At 41.2% G+C, this 16,885-nt stretch overlaps 1 long non-coding RNA gene across 1 annotated transcript in view; it reads left to right on the top strand.

The window, feature by feature from the left end:
* LOC112625006 overlaps positions 1-16,885 on the top strand; it is a 71,364-nt gene that overhangs the window by 39,554 nt on the left and 14,925 nt on the right. The window lies entirely within an intron of this gene.

Below are 16,885 nucleotides of genomic sequence, written 5' to 3'. Positions count from 1 at the left end.
TATCTTTGTTTTTCAGTTTCCATGAAGTCCTTACATAAACAGTATCATAAGGACCATAGATGAAGATGTGCCCCACTTTTCCCTCAATGTTTCTAAAAGTTGATCACAATCAATTTGTTTTGAAAGAACTACTAAAACAATAAACACCAGACAAAGGAAAAGCTGCCAAGTAGAAGTGAAAAATATTTAAACATTTAAGAAATAATTTCATATGAGTGATAATGGCAGGAGGCAGTCAAATGCCTAGCCAGATAGGGGCAGGTCCCAGTGAAACCTCACCTCCAAGCTGAAGACAGTTTAAAGCCTGAAAGCCAAGCACAAGTTCAATCCTCAAACTGGACTGAGAACTTGTCTTCCCATTTGGCACACTTTCCTCTGATTAATCCCCACCCTTCATCTATTTTACATATGCCTACCCTTTCCTAATTGATTTTCTACACTGTCATGCCCACCTTTGAGTGATGTCTTTGCTTTTACCTTTTTTGCATACTCACAAACAAATAAGCATGCACTCCCCTATTCTGAGTCCATAAAAAGCTCTGGGCCCAGCCACATGAGGAGAACTACCCAACTGTGGGGGTCGGGGACCACCGCCGCGTCCCCTCTCCACTGAGAGCTGCTCCATCACTCAAAATTCTTCTCCGCCCTCCTTACCCTTCAATGTCCAGCATATCCTCATTTTTCTCAAGCACAGTACAAGAGCTCGGGAACTGCCGAACACGGGTACAAGCTATAACACAGATGAGCTGGAGCATTACCAGTTGGGGATCCCTGGCTTGCAAAGTGACCAAGAACAAAAATCCTGTATCATGAGGGTTTGAGAATATGCTTTTACTTCCTGTTAATATCTTAGGGCAGTGTAGGGGAAGAACAAACCATTTCCCTCTGCTCTCCTAGGTTCTCTGGCCGGGACCCAGGAAATTAAACTGACAAACGGCATATCAACAAGAGAAAAAAGTTTAATTATATATGTGTGCATGGGAGTTTCACAAAAATTGACACTTAAGGAGGTGGTCAGATGACTGAGGTTTCTATACCATTTTAGGCTTAAAAAGAGAATATGGGGCTTTGGAGGGGTGGGTGGAGGAATTCTGGAAGGTAAGGAGAGGAAATTTATGGTAAATTAGTGCTGTCTTGCTATGCAGATAAGTGTCGTTTCCAGGTAATAGGAAGAAACTCTCTTCCTGATACAGAGACACCTTTAGAGATAAAAATGTCCTTTATAAATGGAAACTTTTGTTACAAAAGGGGGAAATGTATACTCTGTTTTCAGGCAATTGGGAGAAGGTAAAGGGCCTTTACTTCCTCTGTTGGTTCTCAGTTGCCTTTGGCTCAATATAATCCGCACACACCAATGAGGCATATTTTGGGATGGCATATTCTGGTACCTTCCAGCTGCAAGAAATGGGGGTTAAGACTGCAGCTATTGATAGCTGTTTTATTTCTGAGAACATTTTAGGACAACATTTGAAAAGAGGAGTCTGGGTGTGGTGGCTCATGCCTATAGTCCCAGCACTTTGGGAATCCGAGGTGTGTGGATCACTTGAGCCCAGGAGTTCAAGAATAGCCTGGGCAACATGGCATAACCTTGTCTCTGTAAATACAAAAAAGCTATCCAGATGTGGTGGTGCACACCTGTAGTCCCAGCTACTTGGGAGGCAGAGGTGGGAGGATCACTTGGGCCCAAGAGGTCGAGGCTGCAGTGAGTTGAGATTGTACCACTGCACTTTGGCCAGGGTGACAGAGTGAGACCCTGTCTCAAAATAATAATAATAATAATAATAATAATAATAATAAAGAAAGAAAGACAGAAAAGAGAAGAAAAAAGGGAGAGGAAAATGTTTTGATTGAGGATGGGTTATCTCTAGGATCTCTTTGGATTCCTTGATGTGTTGCAGGACAATAGAAAAGTAGAATAGGACGGGAGTCATAAAGGCTGTCTGACTAGGGGAGGCATCCAGAGTGAGCAGCAGATGCTAACAAGGTTTATCTCAGTGTCAGGGCTACTTAATAACTGATATCATAAATATATTACACTTTGAAAAAAGTATTCACAATAATAACAAAGACAGGAATGTCAGAGCCATTGGAACCAGAGCGACTCCATCTTGAACAGGAGCTGGGTAAAATAAGCTTAGATCTGCTGGGCTGCATTCCCAGGAGGAATAGTCACAGGATGCAGGGAAGGTTGGCAAAGATACAGGTTACAAAGATCCAGCTGATTAAACACGACACAGTAAAGAAACCAGCCAAAACCCACCCAAACCCAGATGGCAATGCAAGTGAGCTCTGGACTGAGATAATGTTTTTGTGGGAACATGGATGGGACTGGAGGCCATCATTCTTAGCAAACTAACACAGGAACAGAAAACCAAACACTGCATGTTCTCACTTGTAAATGGAACTAAGTGATAAGAACTTAGGAACACACAGAAGGAAACAACAGACACCAGGGTCTACTTGAGGGAGGAGGGAAAGGGGCAGAAAAGATAACTACTGGGTATTCAACTTAATACCTGAGTGATGTAATAATACGTACAACAAACCCCCGTGACATATCTTTATCTATGTAACAAACCTTCACATGTACCCCCAAGCCTAAAATGAAAACTAAAAACCAAGAAAGTAATCTCTGGTCATCCTCATTATATGCTAATTGTAATGAATTAGCATGCTAAAAGACATTACCACCAGCGCCAGGACTGCTTACAAATGCCGTGGCAATATCGGGAAGTTACCTTATATGGCCAAAAAGGGGACCCTCAGTTCTGGGGTAAATTCCCACCTATTTCCAGGAAAACTCATGAATAATCCACCCATGTTTAGCATATGATGAAGAAAGAACTGTAAGTATACCCAGGCTGTGGCTCTGCCTATGGAGTAGACATTCTTCATTCTTTTTTTTTTGAGATGGAGTCTTGCTATGTCGCCCAGGCTGGAGTGCAGTGGTGCAATCTCAGTTCACTGCAATGTCCGCCTCCTGGGTTCAAGTGATTCTCGTGCCTCAGCCTCTTGAGTAGCAGGCATTACAAGTGCACGCTGCCATGCCCAGCTAATTTTTGTATTTCTAGTAGAGACAGTGTTTCTCTATGTTGGTCAGGGTGGTCTCGAACTCCTGACCTCGTGATCTGCCCACCTTGGGCTCTTTATGCCTTTACTTTCCTAATAAACTTGCTTTCACTTTCCTCTATGGACTCATCCATAAAACTTTCCTGGGCAAGGTCTAAGAATCCTCTCTTGGAGTCTGGATTGGGATCGCTTTGTGGTGACAGGAATGGTGTCCCCAGGCTGACTACTGTGTTCCATGGCATCACAGGGACCAGGATATGCTCTGGCAGGGTCTGTGGACTTAACAGGTAACCCAGGTAGCAAGTACTTTGTTCTACTTCTTCACTGGCCACTGAAAACCCACAGGAAATGTTTCCCATCATGAGATTGCCCTGCTAAATTGAGAATGAGAGACAGTTTTCCTCCTTGGTAAAGAGAGTTAGGTCTCCAGATTTTGTGTGTAGACAATGTGTTTGAAATACTTTCCACTCACTGGTAGAACTTTTGGATGAAAACGTCTTCTAAAATGGTTTTTCTTTGATCCAGGAACTCTTGTTTTTGTTTATGAAAATATTATTGTCCTGAAAATTTTTGAACATACAGAGAAGAATATGATGAACACCTACCAATCTAAGTCATATTATTTTCTGTATCTAAAAGTCAGATTACTACCTGTGTGTTGCAATCTAGCTATATGTTGCTTCAGATTCTAATAAATAAATTATTACAGATACAGTCAAACTCTCTTTTTTTCTCATTCCCAAAATAATTACCCTCCCTTCTGCACCACAGGTAATGGTAATTACAGACTGGTGGATGTGCTTCCTATTGCTATTTGTTTTCTTTTTTTTTTTTTTTAAAGAGATGGAGTCTCACTCTGTTGCTCCAGCTGGAGTGCAATGGGGCGATCACAGCTCACTGCAGTCTTGAACTCCTGGGATCTTCCCACCTCAGCTTCCTGAGTAACTGAGACATGAGGCACACACAATCACAATCAGCTAATTTTTGTTTGTTTGTTCTTGTGTAGGGGGGGGTCTCCCTGTGTTGCTCAGGCTGGTCTCGAACTCCTGGACTCAAGTGATCCTACCACCTTAGTGTCCTAAAACACTGGGATTACAGACATGAGCCACCATGCTGGCCCTGTTGTTATTTTTATATCTTTACTATTTTTACATATAACCATACATAATATATTTAGTATCTTCAATTTTATGGAAACAAAATGATACCTCTATTATCTGCCACTATGTTTTCATTGAATATTATGTTTTTGAGATTACTCATTTTGACACATAGTGTGTTATTTATTTAACTGCTGTATATTAGTGCATTGTATTATTTTATGATAATTTATTCATTCTTCTACAAGTGGATATTTTAAAGTACTTATATTTTTCACTATTACAAAGAATGCTATAATGATCATTGCTGGGGAAATTTAATTTAAACCAAAATCTTCTCCCAACCTAGAAAACCTCTTCACAAAGGTAGTAGAGAAAGAAAATAGTTTTTAAAAATTGAATAGACATTAAATCAGAATGTGCTGTATATCACAGACGACCCACAAAGAGATTGCAAAGACAGAAAGAAATCTCACCCCTTTGTATAACCACGCAGATACAATTCATTACATACATGCTGTCAAGGTATGTAATAATTAGCCCTCAAGTGAGAGAATGTGATAGCACCATTTATTACACACGGTTCTTCCTAAATTCACCTGGTAATCACTTTTAAATGAGGGAAAAATAAACATTTATTTTTATGACAAGAGGTAGTTTTGCAACTAGCAGCAAGGCATCCCCCAAAGATAGGCTCTTACCCTCCCCCAGAAACTGGGCCACAGAGGCACTGTCTCACTCAGTGTTTACAAAGAGGTGATTTCCAGGTGCTTGAGAAAGCCATTCCTGGGTCACAAAGCTGGCAAGAGGCTTATTGAGCTTTGAAAAAGATTTAGGTACCTTTCAAAGAGACAGAAAAGGAACTTACAATTACAAGTTTTCTAAAGTAAATGTTCTAAGAAAAGGGAGACTGAGAAGTTTCTTACCTTATTTTCAACAGGGAGACTTAGGCTATCATTTTTAATCTTTATTTGTCCTTAAAACATTATTTTACATGTCTCACTGTGCAGATGTGTAAGGTATTAATATGACATATGTAAAAAGTAAAATTGTTCATTTGTAGAACTTGTACTTTTTGGGGGTAACTTTCATAGACATAATAAAAATACTTTCAGAATGGTTTTTCCAGTTTGTACTCCTACTAGTGATGGCTGAGTATTTCTACTTTTCAAAATCTCCACAATACTTTATAATTTTTTTCCTTTTTAGCGTTAGGTTGGTGAAAAAGATTTCATAATGTTTACAAAATGGATGGGTGAAAATGGTGTCAGCTTTCGTTTAAATTTTTATTTCCTGGGTTATTAGTGAAGTCGGGTATCTCTTCACTGGCCACTTGTGTGTGTGTGTGTGTGTGTGTGTGTGTGTGTGTGTGTGTTTTCTGTTATTTGCCTATTTGTTTTCTTTGAGAATTTTTCTGTTCAGTTATCTTTTTAATATATTTTTCAATCTCTGACAAATCTTGAACATTATCCCTCTATTAATTATATGCTTTGCAAATGGTCTGTGGTTTGTCTTTTTGAGGAAAGGTTAAATAATTTTCAATGTGATTAGTATACTTAATACAGTAAGGCTGTCCCGACAGTGTTAACAAGAATTCTGGACAGAAATGTGTTGTAATTAAGCATTAGCCAGGCTGTGCTTTGACCCACTTCCTTGTAACTGAAAGGCCTGTCGCACCACGTACTGAGAACTCGTATCCCCACTGTTCCTATAGGGAGGATTTCTGACCTTAGAATCATAAGGCTTATGTTTAAGAAGTGCTTAAGCAGATTCTGAATTCCAGGGGAATAGTCAATGCCACCAGTTTGAAGACCCCACAGAGGAACCAAATCAACATGGGAATACTGTTTCTTCATCTTCTTGTCCCAGCATTTCATCCTGTACTCTTTGACCAATCCATGATCTTCACACTTCAGCCTACTCTAAAATTCTGTTAAAAACCCCACCCTCATACTCCCCAGAGAGAAGAATTTGAGGTTTCCTCTCATCTCCTCATTCAGCAGCCCTATGATGAAACCCCTTTCTGTGCTGCAGCCCCATATCTCAGGGTGTTGACTTTTCATGCGAATTGGGTAACAGACCTATTATGGTTACAAGCGTTACAATAAACTGAGAAAGAGAAACTATGTCATATTGAAAAAATAAACACTAGGACTCCTCCAAGCGTACTCGTATGGTTGTTGGCAAGCATTGAGCCCTTTCTGTGTGGGTCCTTCCAGAGAGCTGCCTCATGGCCTGGGTGCTGACCTCCCCCACAGTAAGCAAACCCAGAGAGAGCATCGGAGAGTGCCCGCGATGGACGCCATAGCCTTCTTATAGCCTAACATTGGAGCGGTGTCCTATGACTCCTCCAATACTCCATTCATTAGAAGTAAGTCACTAAGTCCAACTCATACTCAATGGGAGGAGATCTTCTAAAGGGCATCAGTGCTAGGAGGTCAGGACATTTGGGGTCATCTTAGAAGCTGTCTACTGCAGCAAATTTTCGAGCATTTACCTGTCTATGAATTATAATCCCATTCTCACATTTGATTAATAGTTGGGTTAATTATAAAATTCTAGGTCGCAAGTCATTTTTCTTCATCAGTGTAAGGAATTTCTCCAAAGTTGTTGAGAAGATGGCCATCCTTCTGATTTGTGATGTGACTTGTTTTTCTTTATGGAAGTTTTTAGCAGCATCTCTGTATTTTTGCTGTTTTTACAATGAAGTCCTTCATTTTGGGGACATTTTCTTGAACTTTTTCTTTGATTATTTTTTCTTCCATTTTCTTATTTTTAAGTTTCCTGTTGGAGAGATGTTGGCTATCTTCTTCCTTTCTTTTCACGTCATCTCATTGTATCTTTTTGCTCTTCGTTTTGGTCTATCTTTCATGCTGGAAGATTGTTTTATGTGTCTGGTGATTAATTCTTGGTTGTCCATTCATGGTTGAAAATGAACCACTAAAAAGCTGATTGGATGCTTTTTAGTGGTTTAGTGGTCTGTGAGAGCTGAATTTGAGGGCTTGAGGATTTCATTGAGAGGGCCACAATGTAGTGAACTGGTAGTGTCAGAGTCCTGGGGGAAAAAAAGATGGTGCTTCAATTAGGACAATTTTTAGGAAAATTGAGTGAAATGACAACTTACAATGATGTAGACAGAATTGAAACTACCTTTGCAAGGATTATGACAGCAAGGTAAGTCTAGCATGGCTGATTCCATCTTGCTTCTAGCCTTGCAGGCTGACTGTCCTCACTCATTCCTAGGCATGGGTCAAGATAACTGACATGGTTTAGCTCTGTGTCCCTACTCAAATCTCATCTAGTAGCTCCCATAGTTCCCACATGTTGTGGGAGGGGCCTGATGTTAGATGATTGAATCATGGGGGCAGATCTTTCCCTTGCTGTTCTCGTGATAGCAAATAAAGTCTCACAAGGTCTGACAGTATTTAAGGGGGAGTTTCCCTGCACAAGCTCTCTTTGCCTGCTGCCATCCACATAAAATGTGACTTGCCCCTCCTTGCCTTCTGCCATGATTGTGAGGCCTCCCCAGGCCTGTGAAACTGTGAGTCCAACTAAACCTCTTTCTTTTGTAAATTGCCCAGTCTTGGGTATGTCTTTATCAGCAGCATGAAAACGGACTAATACAATAACTGTGGGAGGAATTTAGTTTCTGGTTTAACTTTGAAGCAAGGATGATAATAATTCCCCCCTAAAACTGACTCCCTCCTTATTTGGGGACTGAAACTGCCTTTGTAAGACTAATGAAAGGCCACTGTCTGAGAACTGAAGCCACCATTGTAAGATAAAGGAATGGCCATAAGATTAGGATGATGGAAGGGGCCTGAACTCTGCTAAGATGTAGGTGTAGTTAAATGATATCCAACCATTGTCCCCTAGATTTCTTTCCTATGATATCTGACTGCTCCATAGTCATGTGGCCAGTGGTCACAAGATTTGTGACTTCTCCAATTACTCCTGTAAATAACATCACTATTGTAGAACCTACAATTGGGGTTTTGAGATGCTTTTTAGACTTTCACATTCTGGTAACAGACTGACCCCAAATAGACCCATGACTCATAACTCAGCTGGTCCTATGACCCCCACCTGGAGACTAACTCTGCCCACAGTGAGCATTTTCTACACCCCTATGGTTTCCTCCCCAGCCAATTAGCAGCACCCATTCCCTAGCCCCCTGCCAAAGTATCCATAAAAACCCTAGCCTCTGAGTTCTCAGGGAGGCTGACTTGGGTATTTAACTCCCATCATACCACTTGTCTAGCCCTGTGAGCATTAAGCTCTTTCTCTACTGCAATACTGTTGTCTCAGTGAATTGGTTTTATCTGTGCAGCAGGCACAAAGAACCTGTTGGGCATTTACGGAGTGTTGAAAACACGCAAGGAATTGGGAAATACTCTGAGTTTATTACCACTCCTGGGCTCAAAGGGATGGAGGGAAGACATGATTACCAGAGCTTAGAAAATGAGAGTCTTGGAAGAGAAACCAAGATGCCTGACCAACAGCTCAGTCAGCAGAAAGCAGTCCTGTATGTAGGGAAGCCAGTGCATAAGTGCTCTTGATGTATTCTCCTTCTACCCTTGCATCTATATTGCTGGGCTCCCTAGTAGTTGAACCCAGTAAAAAGCCAGAGGGCAGTGAGGATCACTTATGTAGCCTTTACAGCTCAGATTCCTAGGGTAGAGAAGAGAGTGCAGAAGAGAGAATGAATTTAGGAGAACACTGGAAATCTGGCATGCTGACTTTTCCATTGGGAGCATCTAAATGTCTTTTTTTCTTGAGCTCCTCAGTTTTCTCAAGAAACAAGTTTCCTGTTGCTGTTGTGGAGGTGGGGTGGGTAGAGGTATGTTAGAAGCCTAAGATCAGTATTCTAAAAGCCAAGTAGGGGAAGTGAGCTGGAAATGGAAGACCTCTCCATTTGGTATGCAAATGCCTACCTAACATCCCTGTTTTCAGTACATCATCTTAACAGACCCTCAGCAGAGACTGGTATCCCTACAAGGCCAGACCTTCTGTGGTTCAGCCTCTCCAGAAATGAAGCCACTCTTTTTTGGTTTGCATTTGGGATATAAGGTGCCTGAACTTCTTTTATAAACTTTGTCCCAGCCACACTCCGCACATCATCCTGCAGAAATTCATTGTGCCCCAAATGTTTTAACTTTTCAGGGTTCTGTCGCATGTGGGCTTACTTCTTGTTACTCTCCTTCTTACAGAGTTACGTCTCTGCCTTAAGAAGTCCATCCACTTTCCAACTTCAAAAATTTTGTTGATGTCTTTCATGATGCCTTTAAAAATTGTTTTTTCATTATTTTAGTGAGCAGAGGATACAGAGGAAGATATGCATTAAATTTACCAAATTTAACTACAAGTACTGCTTTTTGAGTTTTTAAAAAATCCATAAGCAGTATTTTCATTTCCAAGAGTTCTAGTTGGTTCTTTTTCTTGCCCACACATCATGCTTCTTAATTCATAATTTCTGTTCTTTTAATAGAATAATCAGCATTTTTGAGTATCCTCAGGTACACATTTTAAAGTGTTTTTCTTTCAGCTTGCTTTATTTTATTTAGTATGGGATGTCTTTTTTTTCCAATTGTTAATAGTTTTGTGTGACATTTCTTTACAAGTGTTTTGAAGTTTTGGTTTTGAATTTGGTTTGAAAATTATTATTATTATTATTTTTGAGACCAGGGTCTCACTATTTTGCACAAGCTGGAGTACAGAGGCAAGATCATACCTTACTGCAGCCTGAAACTACTGGCCTCAAGCAATACTCCCACCCCAGCCTCCTGAGTAACAAGGACTCCAGGTGTGCACCACCATGCCAGGCTGGAATTTTCACTTTTCAGCAGGATAATTCTCGCTCTTCTATCTTCTGCTTAATGTTTTCCCGTATCCTCCTTATGCTTTCCAAGGCTCAACTCAAGAATGTGGTCATCTGTCCATGGTGACCCCGGACGGCTGCCCCGCTGTGCTGTACTGCACATGCAGTGGGCGCCAGGCTCTAGTGCTGGCAGTGAGGCTGTGTGTGAACTCTCACCTCCCCACATGTGCAGTTTCACACAAGTCTCTGAGGCAGCAGCATCAGCAGGCTGCTTTCCTGAGGCTGAGAGCCCAGCTCCTGGCCAGGTCTTAGTGAGCCGAGCTATGGTCCTTCCCCAAGAATAAACTCATGGTGCTTCTATCTGTTTCTGGGCCCAGGGCCTAGCAGGCTTGCAGCTTCAATTCACTTACTGCTTTTCATTTGTTTTCTTTGTCTTTTTTCAGAGGCACAGAGCTAAAGGGATTAACTTGCACAATTTCTCTTGAGAATTTCAGGACTAATTTAAATGGGGAAAATATGTTAGTACATAGGTGATCCTATGGATTTTTTTTTTTTTGACGGAGTCTTGCTGTGCTGCCCAGGCTGGAGTGCAGTGGCCGGATCTCGGCTCGCTGCAAGCTCCGCCTCCCGGGTTCCCGCCATTCTCCTGCCTCAGCCTCCCGAGTAGCTGGGACTACAGGTGCCGCCACCTCGCCCGGCTCATTTTTTGTATTTTTAGTAGAGACGGGGTTTCACCGTGTTAGCCAGGATGGTCTCGATCTCCTGACCTTGTAATCCGCCCGCCTTGGCGTCCCAAAGCCCTGGACGACAGGCGGGAGCCACAGCACCCGGCCGATCCTGCACCCCACAGCGGCCTGTAATGCGGAAGGCAGAAGGAAGCAGAGGAATGCCGTAGCCAGTGAGCCGCGATCGGACGGCTGGGAGGGAGGAACACTGAATGTCATCAGAGCAAGTCTCTTTTTTGGAAGTAACTTTTAAATCAAGACTTAAAGAAACAGCGCCAACCACACAAGGATCGTTTGGAATTGGGTTCCAGGCGGAGGGAACAATGTCTCCAAGTTTCCAAGTCAGGAAAGAGGGAGTTAAGCTCAAGGTCCTGAGAAGAGCAGAGCGGCCGGAACGCGGAAGAGCGGCCGGAACACGGAAGAGAAGAGCAGAGCGGCCGGAACGCGGAAGAGCGCAGGACTGCTTCCATGTGAGGCTGGGACAGGCAGCACCACATCCGCGAGGGCGCTGCTGACCACGGCCGGCACTGCTCCACGGTTTTCAACTTCTGTTTTAGGTTCAGGGGGTACCAACGCGCAGTGCAAACCGACTGAAGTGCTCTCTTTAGGCACAGAAAGGGGCAAGCAGAAAGCAAGTCAGAATAATACTGTGATATGTCGGGGAGAAGCGGTGGTGATTTGGCCAAGGGTAGAATCTGCGGACGTCAAGGAAGGTAGACATATTAAAACCAGACATTTGAGTTAGACTGTGAAGGAGTCAATGATAACTATGATGGTGGGGAATAAGGAGAAGTTGTGGTTGGGTAGTCCACGTGCAGTCTATACAACTGGGTGGTTTGTGATGAAAAATACTGAGAAGGGGTAGACTGGAGGAGGAGAGTCAGGCTGGGAAAGACAGGCTCAGTGCTGGTTTGGTCTAGGTCCTTTGTCGGGCGTTCTGGACCTCCTGCAATCTGCTCCTTGCTTTGCTACACACGTCCATCACTACATTTCTGAATATTTCGTCCACACCAAACAAATGTCCCTCAATACAGTGCCCACTTTTTTCAGTTCAGTTCGGTTCTAGTTTATTTATTTGGTAAATGTTGATTTCTTTATTTGAAAATAAATGCATACAAATGTTGAGAGATTTAAAGAGTACATAAAGATTTACACAAAAATTGTTAGGTTTCTACTAAGATCCCATAACTCTTCTCTGACCTCCCACTATTGATGACCACTAATACTAAGTTCTTGTATGTTTTTCCAGAAATAATCTGTGTATTTAAAAGTGTACAGAGTAAACTTCTGCAAATCACAGAGGATAACACACAGATACCATTCTGCAGCTTTCTTTTATTTTTATTTATTTATTTATTTATTTATTTATTTATTTATTTATTTTTGAGGTGAAGTCTCGCTCTGTTGCCCAGGCTGGAGTGTAGTGGCATGATCTCGGTTCATTGCAACCTCCGCCTCCCAGGTTCAAGTGATTCTCCTGCCTCAGCCTCCTGAGTAGCTGGATTACAGGGGCATGCCACTTTTTTACTTTTAAGCTTTTAAAATGGAAATAAAACACAGAAGCGTACAAATCATAAATGCACACTCCTGTGAATTTGTCACAAAATAGGCACATCATTGTAACTACAATGTTATAGTGTAACTCTTGACCTAAGAAGGCTAAGAAATAGCACGTTTTCAGCACCCTCCTGTCTCTTCCAAATATATCCCTCTCTCTCCTTTACCAAAGCAACCACTTTGGTGAAATGATTTCTAAAACCTTGTATTAGTTTAGGAGCTTACCACAAACAAGGAATCATGCCATGAAGGAAAAGAACAACCACATTCAAAGGGGGAATCCGAGCCTGCCTACCTGAGAAACCTGGGCGCTGCTGCTCTGAATTCTCCAGCTGACTCTGCTCCAGGGAGCAGGGGTAAGAGTTAAATCAGGTGATTACATATCCATCTTGTCAGTCATCTGTTACTGCGACTTGAAAAGAAGCCCCAGAAATCAGGGACTCTGGGCCCTGTGTGGTGGCTCACACCTGTAATCCTAGAGCTTTGGGAGGCTGAGGCAGGTGGATCACTTGTGCCAGGAGTTGAGACCAGCCTGGGCAACAAAGCAAGGCCCCATCTCTACAAAAAATTGGTAAATTAACCAGGCATGGTGGTGTGCACCTGTAGTCCCAGCTCCTCAGAAAGTTGAGGCAGGAGGACTTCTGAGGCAGAAGGCTGAGGCAGGCTGAGGCTTGAGCCCAGAAAGTCCAGGCTGCAATGAGACATAATTGTGCCACTGTGCTCCAGTCTGGGTGACAGAGTGCAACCCTGTTTCTAAATTAGAAAACAACAAAGAAAAAAGCAGAAAAGAAATCAGAGGACTCTGGCTGCCTGGGAAAAACAGGATGCTCAAGACTCAGAGAAACTAGGTGGCTAGTGGAGTGCTGATCCTGCTCAAACCACAACTCCAGAGGCTGGGCCTAGCTCAGGGTGAGCAGAGAACAGGGATGCAACTCTAACTACCAAGAAATACTTTGAGAAAACAATCATTAGTCTGTTTAACATGACTGATGTTGATCCAGTTTATATTTTTCAGTAATAAGTTTCTTTATCTTCTTTTCCACCCATTATCTCTGTGAGGACAAATTAAAAGTTCCTTTTCTCTTTCTTAGTTAATTTCTTACCACTAAAGCCTTTCTAGAAGGAAGAATGATGGTCAGCGGATGGTATCATAAAGTGATAATAGAACTGTGTCAATTGTTGAATGTATAGTAACATAGTGAATTAATCTTTACCTTTTCTTACTGGCTGAGAATTTCTTTTTAAATTTTGATATTTATCCCCCCAGCATGCTGGCCTAGCAGAGATCAAAGAAGCTTATAAAATTGAAGGCAGTTTTTATACATGCTAAAACTACTGGGAATTATTCAAAAATATTTGGGTTTTGGGAGCTTAAAGACTAAAACTATAAAACAAACACCAAGATTTTAATAAGCATGGAAGCAAGATAATGCCTTTTTGCTTGAGTTAGAAGATTCAACCTAATCTAAATGTACTGGATGCAATGTTTTTGGGAAACTCTTCTTTTAATCCTGTGCATTGTGATGTGTTGAGGGGAGTAGCCCCTTGGCGCTCTTGGTTGGAACTGCTATCATCTTTGTGAAACAATCTGTGGCAACAAAAACGAAAGGCTGACCTGGAGAGATTTCCCCTCACTGACCTAAATTGCACCAAAATGTTAAAAAATGCAAATTTTGTAATGATTTAAGACTGTTTCCTGAGGGGCTAGCATATTAGCAGAAATGAATTTTTATAAGATTAAACGCTTTACTGCTTCTTTTACACCTAAAAGTAGGGAAGTATTTTCAGAGAGCAGAAGGTGGCAGTCACCTCATACAAGGCGTGGATTCTGAAGTTGGAATGTCTGTAAGTAGTGAGATGGTAGAAGTTTTGTGGAGGAGTGATACCAAGGTGTATGCAGTTTATGTGAAGTTTAGCCCGTCTGATTTTAAGTTATGGGCTTTAGACATAATCTTGTGCCAAGACATTAGCTTTCATGTCCATCTTCCTTGACCAATGTGGATATATCAAAAGAACATCTGCAACAGATTAATAAAATTAATTAAAAAGGAAGTTAAAGAAAAGACTAACCCTCTGGCCTCGAGGGTTAAAAATGTGTGATTGAGGAACAGACTTGTCTTTGAGCTTCTTATCAATCAGATTGGCCACCCAGTAATCTATCAAAAAGCTCGTCCTTTGTAATTTAGCAAATTGGGAAATGACTAAAGATACCACACACTTTTAACAATTTACCAACCCTATCTCCAAACCAAGTTCTCACAGAACAAAAAACTGGAACTGAAGATACCTTCTGGTGGAATATCTTTTGTTGCATAGTTAAAAATAGAGAGGCCGGGCAAGGTGGCTCATGCCTGTAATCCCAGCACTTTGGGAGGCCTGTTTGCCACTTGTATGTCTTCTTTTGAGAAATGTCTATTCAAATCTTTTGCCCACTTTTGATTGGATTGTTAGATTTTTTTCCTGTAGAGTTGTTTGAGCTCTTTATATATTCTGCTCATTAATCCCTTGTGAGAGGGGGTAGTTTGCTAATATTTTCTCCCATTCTGTGGATCGTCTCTTTACTTTGTTGATTATATCCTGTGCTGCGCAGAAACCTTTTAACGTAGTGTGATTCCGTTTGTTCATTTTTGCTTTGGTTGCCTGTGCTTGTGGGGTATTACTCAAGAAGTCTTTGCTCAGACCTGGAGATTCATTGTCCTGGAGATTTTCCCCCAATGTTTTCTTCTAACAGTTTCATAGTTCGAGGTCTTAGATTTAATTACTTAATTTCTTTTGATTTGATTTTTGTGTATGGTGAGAGAGAGATAGGAGTCTAGTTTCATTCTTTTGCATATTGATGTCCTGTTTTCCTGGCACAATTTATTGAAGAGACTGTCTTTTCCCCAGTGTATGTTCTTGGCACCTTTGTAAAAAATGAGATCACAGTAGGTGTGTGGATCTGTTTCTGAGTTCTCTCCTCTGTTCCATTGGTCTGTATGTCCATTTGTATGCCAGTACCAGGCTGTTTTGCTTACTATAGCTCTGTATAATTTGAAGTGAGGTAATGTGATTTCTCCAGTTTTGTTCTTTTTGCTTAGGATAGCTTTGGCTATTCTAGACCTTTTGTGTTTCCATATAAATTTTAGGATTGTTTTTTCTATTTCTGTGAAGAACATCATTGGTATTTTGATAGGGATTGCATTGAATCTGTAGATTGCTTTGGATAGTATGAACATTTTTAACAATTTTAATTCTTCCAATCCATGTACATGGAATATTTTTCTATTTTTTGGTGTCCTCTTCAATTTCCTTCATCAATGGTTTTTACTGTTTTCATTACAGAGATCTTTCCCTTCTTTGGTTAATTCCTAAGTATTTAATTTTATGTGTGGCTATTGTAAATGAGATCACTTTCTACATTTCTTTTTCACATTATTCGCTATTGGCATATAGAAATGCTACTGATTTCTATATGTTGATTTTGTATCCTGCAACTTTACTGAATTTATCAGTTCTAATAGTCTTCTTGTAGGTCTTTAGGTTTTTCTAAATATAAAATTACATCATCAGCAAACAAGGATAATTTTACTTCTTTTCCAATTTGGATGCCCTTTACATCTTTCTCTTCTCTGATTGTGCTAGCTAGGACTTCTAGTACCATCTTGAATAACAGTGGTGAAAGTGGCCATCCTTGTCAGTTCCAGATCTTAGAGGAAAGGCTTTCAGATTTTCCCCATTCAGTATGATACTAACTGTGGGTCTGTTGTATATGGCTTTTATTATGTTGAGTTATGTTCCTTCTATACTCAGTTGTTTGAGGGTTTTTATCTTGAAGCGATGTTGAATTTTATCCATTGTTTTTTCAGCATCAGTTGAAATAATCATATAGTTTTTATCCTTCATTCTGTGGAAACCAACTATTTCTTACAATTTGAATTCTAAAAGCTTTGCTGCCTTCTTAGCTTGACCTTTTGTCCATTCATACTTTCTTTCCCCTCCTTTGTCTAGAATGCTTCATCTGAATTCAGTCCAAAAAATCTCCAGGAATCATAGCTGGGAAGATTGCTGTGTATCTACTATTCATTAAGGTTTTCATGTTTAATATATTGGACCCGGCCCACTGTGTTAACATTTCGAAATGCTTTATTTCTTTTCTACAAAAAGTGCACAAAGTAGAGATTTCTAAGCTTTATTTTTTGACCAAGTCAAACTAGAAAAAGTTTAAGATGATACTGAAACTAGGTAGGAACACTTGCAGTTTCCTGTCAAGGAAAATGTGCCGTGTGCACGGCGTTGGGAAGTGTAATGGTTATGGGTGGGTAATGCGGTGTGTGTGCGGCGTTGGGAAGTGTGGTGGTTATGGGTGGGTAATACTGTGGTTATGGATGGGTAATGCCGTGTGTGTGCGGCGTTAGGAAGTGTGATGGTTATGGGTGGATAATGCCGTGCATGTGCGGCGTTGGGAAGTGTGATGGTTATGGGTGGGTAATGCTGTGGTTATGGGTGGGTAATGCGGTGTGTGTGTGGCGTTAGGAAGTGTGATGGTTATGGGTGGATAATGCTGTGTGTGTGCGGCGTTGGGAAGTATGACAGTTATGGGTGGGTCATCACTGGCAGTTTAGCTTGACATGTCCTGT

Source organism: Theropithecus gelada, chromosome 5 (assembly GCF_003255815.1).
Source record: "Theropithecus gelada isolate Dixy chromosome 5, Tgel_1.0, whole genome shotgun sequence".
Taxonomy (NCBI): domain Eukaryota; kingdom Metazoa; phylum Chordata; class Mammalia; order Primates; family Cercopithecidae; genus Theropithecus; species Theropithecus gelada.
The sequence above is the reverse complement of the archived record's forward strand: the minus strand, read 5'-3'. Positions and strand labels throughout refer to the sequence as shown.